This window comes from Panulirus ornatus, chromosome 56 (assembly GCF_036320965.1).
Source record: "Panulirus ornatus isolate Po-2019 chromosome 56, ASM3632096v1, whole genome shotgun sequence".
NCBI classification, from domain to species: Eukaryota; Metazoa; Arthropoda; class Malacostraca; order Decapoda; family Palinuridae; genus Panulirus; species Panulirus ornatus.
The window spans coordinates 7,072,544-7,085,043 of NC_092279.1; the positions used below are offsets into that span (position 1 = coordinate 7,072,544).

At 40.0% G+C, this 12,500-nt stretch overlaps 1 protein-coding gene across 1 annotated transcript in view; it reads left to right on the forward strand.

Moving 5' to 3' along the window:
- LOC139765856 (glutamate receptor 1-like) overlaps positions 1 to 12,500 on the forward strand; it is a 1,264,866-nt gene that overhangs the window by 804,381 nt on the left and 447,985 nt on the right.

A 12,500-nucleotide genomic window follows, 5' to 3' on the forward strand; every position in this document is an offset into this window, starting at 1 on the left:
TGTCGTAACTCGTCAGTAATAACACTTTACAGAAATATGAAGAAACGTTGTATATAATATGATGTTATGTGAAGGAAAATCTACGCTTCCGTTGCGCCTCGACCCATCTTGACTGATGGCCCTAGACTTGACATAGGGAGAATCATATATATATATATATATATATATATATATATATATATATATATATATATATATATATATATATAGAGAGAGAGAGAGAGAGAGAGAGAGAGAGAGAGTGGTCCAACTCGGTGAAAACGATCATATTGACAAGTTAATAGAATTTTTAAAGCAAATTAATTTTTATGAAAAATTTTAGCGATTTTTCTTAGTTTTTAGATTATGTTTATGTACGTTTATTAGGTATATATGTATATATGTGTGGATTTATATGTATATATTTAATGTATATGTATGTATATGTATATATTTAATTTCTAAGAACATTTTGATTTGTATTAAGAGCGTTGAATAGCCTTACAAGCCCCAGTGCTTGGCTTGTAAGTCTCAAATGTTGTTATTCTGTCCACAAGTGCCTCCTAGAACGATTGTGTCTTAACAAGTGAAGGTGGAGTTGTCTGTGTGACGTGTGGTGGAGTCGCTGTGTTGTGATTGTGGTGGTTGTGGTGGGGTTGTTTGTGGTAGTGGTGGTAGTTGATGTGTTTGTTGTCCATGATGAATTACTAGTAATGGTTTTTGATGATATATATATATATATATATATATATATATATATATATATATATATATATATATATATATATATATAAATCCTTCAGTCTAAAAGTCTCTCAGTTGTTAGAATTTTACACCTCAATCAGATAGGCAGGAGAGAGAGAGAGAGAGAGAGAGAGAGAGAGAGAGAGAGAGAGAGAGAGAGAGAGAGAGAGAGAGAATGAAACATGGTTGTATCAATCTTTAGGTCAATTGAGTACAGTAGTTAGTTAAAGCTTGCGATGAGGAGAAGACGGAAGGTCCACTTTTCTAATGGGGTAAATAGGGGGTCAAAATGGTTTCTCTCTCTCTCTCTCTCTCTCTCTCTCTCTCTCTGGTATTTACCGTCTCTCAGTTCTCCACGAAGTTTTCCGGGCCGTTTGCGCGTTTTCTTTTCCCCGCTTTAAGCCTCGCTGAACCATCTTGATTTGCGCTTTTTCTTTCTCCTTTTTTTTTTTCATCATGTTTAAAAATGACTGCCACTTCTCTCTCGCCAATGGTGTGCAGACAGTGCTCCACTGCTGTTGTAGATAGTGTTATTTCCTCATGTTGTGACTTCCGTGTTGTGTTGTTGTTGTTGTTGTTGTTCTGTGTAAACAACTCTTGTTCTCGTTGCTATGTCAAGGCAAGTAATATCTGGAGCTTTTTTGACTCTCTTTTGTTCTTGAAATCTGGAAGGAGTACCTTTCCTTGCTCTCCTTTTTCCCTCACTGCTTTTTAAGGGAACTGTTCATCGTTTTCGGTGAAGACCAGACCACCTCGCTCGGACCCTGGGGGTCTGTGTGGTCTGTGTATCCACGTCAGTGTCTGTGGTGTCTGACTGTGTTGTTCTTGTGTGATGGTGTGAGTGCGTCTCTCCTGTGTGTTTCGGAAGTGTTGCTGTTGTATTTTGGCAGTGTTTGCTGCTGTGTTGTTACTGTATTTTGATTGTGTTGCTACTGTATTTTGATAGTGTTGCTGCTGTGTTGTTACTGTATTTTGATTGTGTTGCTACTGTATTTTGATAGTGTTGCTGCTGTGTTGTTACTGTATTTTGATTGTGTTGCTACTGTATTTTGATAGTGTTGCTGCTGTGTTGTTACTGTATTTTGATTGTGTTGCTACTGTATTTTGATAGTGTTGCTGCTGTGTTGTTACTGTATTTTGATTGTGTTGCTACTGTATTTTGATGGTGTTGCTGCTGTGTTGCTACTGTATTTTGAGTGTTACTGCTGTGTTGCTACTGTATTTTGAGTGTTGCTGCTGTGTTGCTACTGTATTTTGAGTGTTCCTGCTGTGTTGCTACTGTATTTTGAGTGTTACTGCTGTGTTGCTACTGTATTTTGACAGTGTTCCTGCTGTGTTGCTACAAACTTCCTGATACAAAATCCCAATGTTACTTTTGTATGTTTTCACAGTCATCCTGGTGTGTTTCGTTCCCTGTGTGTTGTGTTCTAGCAGTGTTGCTGTTACCCGGAAAGTATTCTTGTAATGAATCAGTTAGAATTAGTCACTTATACTGATTTTAGTTATGATTTCTTTTAATAATGGTAATAGATAGGCTTTTTTTTCTCTCTTATGGTTGTGGGGTCGGCTGTAAATAAGGTCGGAGCTCCATATAAGCATTTGCATATAGCATTTACCACTCATGTTGATAGGTTAACACTAACATTACTTTGGAAGTAGACTTAATTAAGGGATTAACCTTTGTATTAGTGGACGTGTTATCTTTGCTAAGTCCTCGTCTGTATCAAGTGATATCCATGTTGTGTTATCTTTCTCTGATCCTCATCTACAGGAGGTGATTGCCAGCCCCTGTTATCTTTCTCTGGTTCTACTCTGTATTTAATGATCACAACCCCTTGTTATCTTTCTCTCGTCCTGCTCTGTGTGTGATAGTCTCTGCCCCGTGTTATCTTCCTCCATAAGTGGTGATCTTTGTCCCCTCTTATCTTTCCCAAGTCTTCGTCTGTTTGTGATAATGTCCCTCTCATTTGAATCTTTCTCCAGTCCTCTTCTGTTAGCGCTTATCTCCGTCTCTTGTGTTATATATTTCTCTTTGTTCCTCCTCCTCCTCCTCCTCCTCCTCCTCCTCCTCCTCCTCCTGGCCCTTCGCTGTTATACGCCCCGTTCCTCAATTCTCCTTATCGCCCTGTTATCTCCGGCCATCCCGCCCTTCGTGTGTAGCGCATCATGTCACGGCGTAGCGCTTCCCGAAACTTGAAGTACAGAAAGTAATCGAATGGAATTCGCTCAGAACGGTGGTGTGTGGCAATGGCACTCGTCTCCACACACACACACACACACACACACACACACACACACACACACACAAACACACACACACACACACAAAAGACCCGTTTTACGGCCATGATTTGGACGTCACAACGGAGACACTGAAGACATCGCTGCTCTACCCAGATGCCCTTCAACCTCCTCACACACACACACACACACACACACACACACACACACACACACACACACACACACATACTATCAATTTGTTTTATGATCTGTAGTTCCGACTGGTGGACTTGGCCGGCTTCCTGAGCGCTGCAGGAGCCTGAAAAAGACAGAAGGGATTCCTGTGGTATATATATATATATATATATATATATATATATATATATATATATATATATATATATATATACATATATATATATATATATATATATATATATATATATATATATATATATATATATATATATATATAAATGACTTGCCAGAAGATATGGCGTCTTAAGCTGAATGTGTTTGCAGATGATGCCGAAGTCAACATGAATCATAAATAGAATTTGAGCCAAAATATTTTCTTTTGAAACTGTCTTTTTGAGTAATAAATATACATATTGTAGGCATTGGAGCGTGAGAGTAATCTTGATAAAAAATGTGAATGTTCCTCGTCGATTACGTGATTACACACATACATAGAGGAGTTAGGGGAGAATATTGCTCTTCTTTTGATAAATGGTTCTGCAGCCAATGTTTTACGGCCAGCGGGGGGTCGAAGAGAGGCTCCGGAGGCGAAGGAAATATGGCGAGACGAAGGTTTCCTTCAAGACAAAAGGGGAAAAAAAAACCAAAAACAATGACTTGGCTGTGCGGGTCATCACGTGAGGAAATGAGAACAAATGATGATGATGATGATGATCCTCTCTCTCTCTCTCTCTCTCTCTCTCTCTCTCTCTCTCTCTCTCTCTCTCTCTCTCTCTTCTTTGCCTTCAGTCAGAAGCGTGAGACCCGTTCTTCCACTTCCCCCCCTCCCAACAAAGTGACGTGCAGAATTCTTTGTGATATCATTACCACAATTTGCATCCTCTGAATATTCCCATGGGATGGACGTGTGGTTCGTTCTAATGTTTTACATCATGTAAATGGAATGAACGTGTTGAGATTTTGTGTTCCAGTCCCTCCCCAAAGGACAGTTCATTTCCCTTTACGAGAGCCGAGGCGCTGTGGTAGAAACCTTCTCCCTCCACCCGCTCGTAGCGCATCGGAATTAATTGCCATCTGGACGTGTCGACTCAAGATTAAACTCGGGTTTAGATTGACACTCTTGAAGTCCCTCTTTAGTCGTCACTCTCTCTCCCCGTTTTCATTTCGAGGTCATGGGTCTGTGTTTCGTGTGTGTGTGTGTGTGTGTGTGTGTGTGTTTAGGATAATGAACCGTTCGAATACTTATTCTCGAACTGTAAAGATGGAGGGGAGTCAGACCGATGAATTACCCGCCTTGTCAAAGATTACAATAATGAAGCATTCGAACCCGTGGTTCGAACAAGGAATATAAAGGATCAGTCTAGCTAATTGACACGTCTACACTAAGATTAGGATAACGAGCGGTTCGAATCCTTGTTTAGACCATCAAATACGATGGATCATATCAACGAATCACCCGACTATTCAGGGTTTATAGACCGTTCGTATCTATATTTCGAGCAATTAGATACGAAGGATCCTATTTTGGAATTCCCCCTGGTACTTTATGTAAGAGTTCTGCTTTGATTGTTGTCCTTGGTACGCGGGCGAGAAAAAACCTCGATGCCTCCTCCTCCTCCTCGTCATTGTAAAACAAGGAGGAAACTTTCCTTTCCACGTCTGCACAGTAGACAATTCATATTCACGCTCCTGTTTCTCGTTACGGCAAGAATGCCGGAGAGAGAGAGAGAGAGGGGGGGTTGGGGAAACACCCACCACCACCCCACACACACGTAGCAGCCCAGAGCACCCACCGTAAAACAGAGGTTCTAGTATCCCCAGACCCCTGGCAAAGATTGATCCTCATTTTCTAAACACAAAGAATGAAAGTTGATGTCTTAGACAAGCGTGTCTAAATTAGTTAGTTGACGGGGTTGGGGGAAGGAGAGGTTAAGGTATTATTATTTTCCTTTTCCAGTTAGACGTCTGAAAATTTCATTAGATTTTAAAGACTTGTGTGTGTGCAAATTTAGCTTTTCCGCGTTTCCTATCAAAGCACAGAAGAAGGTTAGCATTGCTAATAACAGAGAAAGGGTATCAATATTTGTGTGTCAACAGTGTATCGGAGAAACAAAAATGCGATTTGTTTTGCATGAAGAAGCCGGACCAACATCATTGCTACAGAAGAAAGAGTGTTGGCTCGTAGCTGCCGTGTACACAGGCTAATTCCTGGATTGTATCAACACTTGGGGAGGTGGGTTGGGGCGGAGGGCAGCTGAGGGGAATCGTACATCACAGAGCAAAGAGGGAGGAGGAAGCATTGTGAATGACTGGAAAGTGTTGCGGGGTATTAATGGGGTCTGTTGCATGAGGTGGAAACTGCTGGTGAAGCCAAAGGAAGGATGGAGGATGAAGTGTACTGTGTGTGTGTGTGTGTGTGTGTGTGTGTGTGTGTGTGTGTGAACTAAAGACATGATTCATGTAAAATGTGAAGCGATTGGCCTTCACTTGGGTAAAACTTTCCTCGTAACACACACACACACACACACACACACACACACACACACACACACCAGGATGTAGACCATAAAAAGTCTCCTGATATTCTATCGAAAGCCACAACACACACAAGGATATGGTACAACTTTTCGGGCCACTGCTGCAGGCCCCCTTACTCGTCTGTTGCCACAACTTCATCTTAAAGAATGAGAAGAGAAAATCTTCCTCGCCCCTGAGCTAGACATTGCTCCTTTGCTATAGATTTTTCGAGTGACAGACTTCACCTGTTGTCATTTAACATGATTCCCCTGTGCGAAATTTTGTGTGTGTGTGTGTGTGTGTGTGTGTGTGTGTGTGTGTGTGTGTGTGTGTGTCTTATGTGTGTGAATTTGCGTATTTATGTATGAGTCCATGTATATATATGCACTCACAACTGTATGCATGTATTCATATGTAATGAACTATGCATTTATGCAAAAATATAAGAATGTAAACTTGTGTGTAATCATGAGCTTAATGGAATTTACGTTTTCTTTCCACTGGCTGTTGTACTTAATAGAAAACGGGAACACGAGCCTCCTCTGGGCTGAGTCACTGACTCTGTGTTAAACCCATATTGTGACTGGGAAAAAGAGTTCACTGACTCAAGATCGAACTCCACAAGTGTTAATGAGGGTCAAAATCTCTCTGATCTCGAGGCATTCCAACGCCTTTGAGAGAGACGTATTGAAGATAATGAGCTTTTCATTTAACATAGCGCTGTATTTGGCCCTCGCTTAAGGACCTAACATAGCCACAGACGTGTTAATGATAGGCATCCCACATTAGCCATGAATAATAGGACCAGATACCTCTTTGTTGACTTCAGAGGTATGTAAGCTGTTGGAAGGGATTGGCCCGTTGCGAGAAAGCAGTCAATTGCTTGCATCAAGAATGTATATTGATACAAACTTTGCGTAGAAAGATCGTGAGATAGACAGATGCATAAAAATGACAAAATAACACCCTGAAAACTAAGCTATATACGTTAAAGACTTAGAGAATTCGTCGTGAAGTAAAGTACAGAAGATTAATAGATCACAATATATACCAGTTACCCATATATAAAATTTTGTGTCTCGAACCGTTAAACCGTTCGTAGAAAACTGGAATACAAACTTTGTCATACGATAAAGAAGAAGAGTTGTCTTTGCGGGAAGGGGGAAAAAAAGAGAGAAAGTCGATTGAATTCAGAGGCGCCGAAGTCGACAGCGTTCGTTCCCCTCTGGTCAAATCATCGCCGGCTGGACACTGGATGACAAGATCATGAATTTCACAAAGGAAAGCGGCTGCGGTGGTGGCTGCGGCTGCGGTGGTGGCTGCGGCTGCGGTTGTGGCGACCTGGGGAATAGGGTAGGGAGTTCTGGGGTTTGGGGCTGAGGGGGTTTATGGCAACGATGGCGTCGGGGGGGGGTCAGGACTTGTGGCTCAGACTTGCAGAAAATTATTGCGACTCTGGAAATGGCTTTCGTGATGGCCAGGGCTGGTGTGTGTGTGTGTGTGTGTGTGTGTGTGTATGTGTGTGTGTGTGTGTGTGTGTGTGTGTCTGCCATTCTCGTCTGAGGAAGCAAGTGGTTTAAAGCCAATGGCTGGCTGAGGGTAATGGTAATATCTACATCAGATACTCGTACATTACGTTCGATCGAGAGTGAGGTAAAGACGCCACAAAGATGAGCTGAGGGAAATACAATATTGAGGCGACAGGGTGGTTTTCATCGTAGAGGTCTGCAGGGTAACTGAGGTAGTCTAGGTACATAGTGGAAGCTTAGGTTGAGAGTTGTTAAGACAATTGTATCCTCAGACCACACAGTTTCGAGGCAGTGTTTTCTCTTTCGTAAGTAGATACAGAAATTGATATCATTAGAGTGTAATGCTTCATCGAACACAAGTGTACAGAGACAGCAAACTTATGGGTGAATACGCTAATAGAATAGATAAGGAATAATGGATAATAGATTGGATAAGGAGTAATGGATAATAGATTAGATAAGGAGTAATGGATAATAGATTAGATAAGGAGTAATGGATAATAGATTAGATAAGGAGTAATGGATTATAGATTAGATAAGGAGTAATAGATAATAGATTAGATAAGGAGTAATGGATAATAGATTAGATAAGGAGTAATGGATAATAGATAAGGAGTAATGGATAATAGATTAGATAAGGAGTAATGGATAATAGATTAGATAAGGAGTAATGGATAATAGAATAGATAAGGAGTAACGGATAATAGATTAGATAAGGAGTAATGGATTATAGATCAGATAAGGAGTAATGGATAAGCAGGATATTTATTTAATAAAACTGGTCTCGTAAATAGGCCATGATTACCCGTAGAGAACGGTAGATGAGCGTCGTATGGGTAGAAAATATTATATACGGAAAAGCAACGTCTGACGGACGGACTCACGGACAGGAAAAAAATATATATCCGCCTCCCCCCGCGTAACCAGACGTTGAAGACGACACGCAAGAATGCGACAGACACATCTTGGTTTGCAGCCCAGCGGTAGTCTAGGATCCTCGAAGCTCACTATTAAGAATTCTTGGGATGCCCTGGACAACAGGTCTCTCTGGAACGTTATGTTGGTAATTTCAAACAACTTTTCGCTGCGCTTTTGCAAGGGGGAGTAAAGGGGGAGAGGAGGGGGGGTCGATATCGAGTTATAATGATGCTTTTCAAGAGCGCTGGTGCTCACGAAGTTCCAAGTTGGTGTAGTGAGAAGTTGGTAGGCAGTAGGCTAGTAGTGTGTGTGTGTGTGTATAAGTTCCGGTTCAAAATGTTCGTGGGGAAGAACTTCAATTTGTTCTCCTTCGCGCATCATAGATGGGCCAAAATAACATCTCGTTAGTGTAATAAAAATTGTGTTCATTGATGTGATTTTGTTCTGTATTCCTTTGCATTGTTCACTGATTATGGCTTTGGCGTTGGATTGTCATATCTGTTGAGGTAAAAGACAGATGGTGTCTACGTAAAAACCCTGGCGTACCTTACCACCTGCACTCGTTCGAATAGAACACCAGTAAACAGATGATGATGATAATGATGATAATGATGATGATGATGATGATGATGATGATGATGATGATGATGATGATGATGATGATGATGATGATGATGATGATGATGATGATGATGATGATGATGATGATGATGATGATGATGATGATGATGATGATGATGATGATGATGATGATGATGATGATGATGATGATGATGATGATGATGATGATGATGATGATGATGATGATGATGATGATGATGATGATGATGATGATGATGATGATGATGATGATGATGATGATGATGATGATGATGATGATGATGATGATGATGATGATGATGATGATGATGATGATGATGATGATGATGATGATGATGATGATGATGATGATGATGATGATGATGATGATGATGATGATGATGATGATGATGATGATGATGATGATGATGATGATGATGATGATGATGATGATGATGATGATGATGATGATGATGATGATGATGATGATGATGATGATGATGATGATGATGATGATGATGATGATGATGATGATGATGATGATGATGATGATGATGATGATGATGATGATGATGATGATGATGATGATGATGATGATGATGATGATGATGATGATGATGATGATGATGATGATGATGATGATGATGATGATGATGATGATGATGATGATGATGATGATGATGATGATGATGATGATGATGATGATGATGATGATGATGATGATGATGATGATGATGATGATGATGATGATGATGATGATGATGATGATGATGATGATGATGATGATGATGATGATGATGATGATGATGATGATGATGATGATGATGATGATGATGATGATGATGATGATGATGATGATGATGATGATGATGATGATGATGATGATGATGATGATGATGATGATGATGATGATGATGATGATGATGATGATGATGATGATGATGATGATGATGATGATGATGATGATGATGATGATGATGATGATGATGATGATGATGATGATGATGATGATGATGATGATGATGATGATGATGATGATGATGATGATGATGATGATGATGATGATGATGATGATGATGATGATGATGATGATGATGATGATGATGATGATGATGATGATGATGATGATGATGATGATGATGATGATGATGATGATGATGATGATGATGATGATGATGATGATGATGATGATGATGATGATGATGATGATGATGATGATGATGATGATGATGATGATGATGATGATGATGATGATGATGATGATGATGATGATGATGATGATGATGATGATGATGATGATGATGATGATGATGATGATGATGATGATGATGATGATGATGATGATGATGATGATGATGATGATGATGATGATGATGATGATGATGATGATGATGATGATGATGATGATGATGATGATGATGATGATGATGATGATGATGATGATGATGATGATGATGATGATGATGATGATGATGATGATGATGATGATGATGATGATGATGATGATGATGATGATGATGATGATGATGATGATGATAATGATGATGATAATGATGATAATGATGATGATAATGATGATAATGATGATGATGGCTTATGCCAGACCTTTGTATTACTTCCCCTCACAACTGACTCAAAAGGTCAAATCAATATCGCTAAGGCATTACTTTCACTCGTGTGTTTGTTTACGTCATCATCATCATCATCATCATCACCGAAGCTTACGATAATGTAGCCGTAGGCGTGGTTGCCACAACCGTCAAAACTATATTTTGTTATAGTTTTTCCATTGTATTTTTTCTACCACTGTTGTCTGGTTGTGAGCAGCTGTGTGGCCCAGCGGGTCCTGCTGACGGAAGTTGTGCTTCAAAATCACAACACATGATATCAGGAGGATAGCATAGTCTTGATGTTAATAGAAAGTCTCTTTAGCTGGATAGTAGATCTCTTTAGCTTTTTAGGAACTATAGTTGGATAGCAAGTCTGTTTTAGCTTGATATCAAGTCTCTTGAGGTGGATAGCAGGTCGCATTAGCTTTTTTGGAAGTATAGCTGGATAGCAAATGTATTTAGCTTGATATCAAGTCTCTTTAGCTGGGTAGTAGGTCTCTTTAGCTTGTTTGGAAGTATAGCTGGATAGCAAGTCTAGCTTGATATCAAGTCTCTTGAGGTGGATAGTTAGTCTCTTTAGCCTGATAGCAAGTCTCTTTAGGTGGATACAAGTCTAGCCTGATAGCAGTTCTGTAGCATGATAGCAAGTCTCTTTAGGTGGATACAAGTCTAGCTTGATAGCAGTTCTGTGGTATGATAGCAAGTCTCTTTAGATGGATACAAGTCTAGCTTGATAGCAATTCTGTAGCATGATAGCAAGTCTCTTTAGATGGATACAAGTCTAGCTTGATAGCAAGTCTGTAGCATGATAGCAAGTCTCTTTAGATGGATACAAGTCTAGCTTGATAGCAGTTCTGTGGTATAATAGCAAGTCTCTTTAGGTGGATACAAGTCTAGCTTGATAGCAAGTCTGTAGCATAATAGCAAGTCTCTTTAGGTGGATACAAGTCTAGCTTGATAGCAAGTCTTTAGCATGATAGCAAGTCTCTTTAGATGGATACAAGTCTAGCTTGATAGCAAGTCTGTAGCATGATAGCAAGTCTCTTTAGATGGATACAAGTCTAGCTTGATAGCTAGTTCTGTAGCATGATAGCAAGTCTTTATCAGGATAGCAAGTCCCTTCAGCTGAATAGCAAGTCTCTTTTGCTTGATAGCGAGTCTCTTTGCCCTCTAATGTACTTGTGAACGAAGGATATGTCGCATATATTTTTCTTCCCTCCCCTCTGAGTACACTCTGGAGGTAATTGCAGGTAATTGCAGGAAACAGTTTGTATTTAGCAGTACTGCCAGAGTTGCGTGCGGTGTTCGCTGGATTTCTAGTCTAACTTTTAGATTGTTTTTTCTTTTTTTTTGTGTTGGTGTTGTATTTGGGACAGGTAGCCATGATGGTAGCTTCACCAAGTACTCTCTGCATCACCAGCCTCCCTAAACCCCACTTCCCAAGCCACACGATGAATGAGATTTGAACTTCATAAAACAAGCAATCTGTTCTGTCGACGGCTCTCCACCATTACTTTTCTTTCCTCCTCCTTTTCTTCTATCACTGGTACGTGTGGTAGTCTACACGACCAGTGGTCGCACCTGGTTCCCTTGTGTTTGCCTTGTACTGTAGCCCATACTTGTACTACATGTGTGATGGTCAGGGTCGAATATTAACGTTCCTTCTCCAACAACCGCTTGGTGTACCATTTTCCTTCACGTGAATCACTATGTCAGCGACAGTGGCTCATGTTAAGTGTGTGAGACACCGTGTGTTATGCTAGTGTTGTGTCCGATGTTTTCTGTTCTTCTGGACTAACTGATATAACTTGTCCGAATTTGTGGTCTTTTTTTTAGACGTAGAACACTTGAGCAATGTCTCTTTTAATCAGAACCGCCGTCTAGAAATGAACAAAAACGAGATTCATTTTGTTCTAATTATTACAGATGGTTCTTATCAATTTACATAAGTCGTAGGTTAAATTTAACTTGGTTTTCTATTATCCCCTTGCGGGTATTAGTTCCATTTTCTATCGTCTGGAGACCTGTATTTATCCTTAGCATACGAGTTCCTCTGAATTTTTTCTCATGGCAAGTCGTATCATACATATATATAACACCTCAGTCGTTTCAGACATTGATCTTATGAAATTTATATGAATCATACACATTAAGAGCTACACGAGTATAGAAAACGGCACCTCGCGTGTGATTTAAAGTCCAA